At 37.6% G+C, this 1,347-nt stretch overlaps 1 non-coding gene across 1 annotated transcript; it reads right to left on the reverse strand.

The window, feature by feature from the left end:
- Positions 1–941: 941 nt before the first annotated feature.
- LOC132417403 (small nucleolar RNA SNORA62/SNORA6 family) lies at positions 942–1,091 on the reverse strand. Its single transcript, XR_009517838.1, has one exon. It is a non-coding gene; the product is annotated as a small nucleolar RNA SNORA62/SNORA6 family (small nucleolar RNA).
- Positions 1,092–1,347: the final 256 nt, after the last annotated feature.

Here is a 1,347-nt window from a genome sequence, read left to right on the forward strand (position 1 = left end):
TTCTCTTATCAGCTTCAGCGCATCTAAAGCTGTGCTATGACGCAACTTAACCCTAGTTACAGGTCTAGTGTCAAGGAGGAGATTGAAGAAACATCCTGAAGGACAGTTGTCTTTTGGAGGTGAGGTCTCTGAATTGCCTTCAAGGAAGGGGAATGTGCTATCTTTAAAATAGGGAGAGATGTGTCACTTTTGCAGGCTCAGATGGTTCAGGGAAATGTGGGAAGTCAAGATTTTCAGATTCGTCAACTTAGATGTCTCCATCTGATTTCTTTTTCCAACTAGGGGTCTGACCTGCACATAGCAGATTTGCCTTGTATTTTTTTCAAAGAATTTATATATTTTAGAGCAGTTTTAGTTTCACAGAAAAATTAAGAGGAAGGTACAGAGATTTTCCACATACCTCTTACCCCAAGGCATGCATATTTCCTCCCCATCAACATTTCCCACCAGAGTGGTGCATTTGTTACAACTGATGAAGCTATATTGACACATCATTATCACCCTAAGTCCATTATTTACATTAGGGTTCATCTTGGTACTGTACATTCTGTGGGTTTGGAGAAGTGTACAGTGACATGTATCCCTCATTATAGTATTGTACACAATAATTTCACTGTCTTAGAAATCCTCTGTGCCCTGCCTATTTATCTCTCCTTATCCCTGGCCCCTGGCAACCACTGATCTTTTTACCATCTCCATAGTTTTGCACCAACCAATTAATGAGAGTTCTGTTGCTCCACATCCCTGTCAGCATATAGTATCGACAGTGTTTGTTTTATACTATTGGCCATTCTAATAGGTGTGTGTGTAGTAGTATCTCTTTGTTTTAATTTTCAATTTCTTAATATATATGATGTGGAGCATTTTTTCATATCTTCTTTGGTGAGGTATCTGTTAAGGGATCTTTGGCCCATTTTTTTTCTTTTTTTTTTTTTTTTTACATTTGTAGCAAGTATTACTATGAAACTCCACTCATTGGGCCAGAGACCCTTGTGATGTTAGTGAAAAACTTGCCCCTCATGTAGCACACTACCTACACTTGTGAGTTCATCGGCCAGTGGCCTCAACTCCAAGCTCTAACAATGTGCAATTTGGCCCATTTTTTAATCAGGTTATTTGTTTTCTTATTGTTGAGTTTTTTGGGTATATTTTGGATAGCAGTCCTTTATCACATGTATCTTCTGCAAAAACATTTTCTCAAATCTGTGTCTTATCTTCTCGTTTTCTTGACATTGGCATTTGCAGAGCAGAAAATTTTATTTTAATGAAGTTCAGCTTATCAACTATTTCTTTCAAGGATCATGTATTTAGTACTGTATCTAAAAAAATCAACACCATACCCAAGGT

Source organism: Delphinus delphis, chromosome 20 (genome assembly GCF_949987515.2).
Source record: "Delphinus delphis chromosome 20, mDelDel1.2, whole genome shotgun sequence".
In the NCBI taxonomy this organism is placed as follows: domain Eukaryota; kingdom Metazoa; phylum Chordata; class Mammalia; order Artiodactyla; family Delphinidae; genus Delphinus; species Delphinus delphis.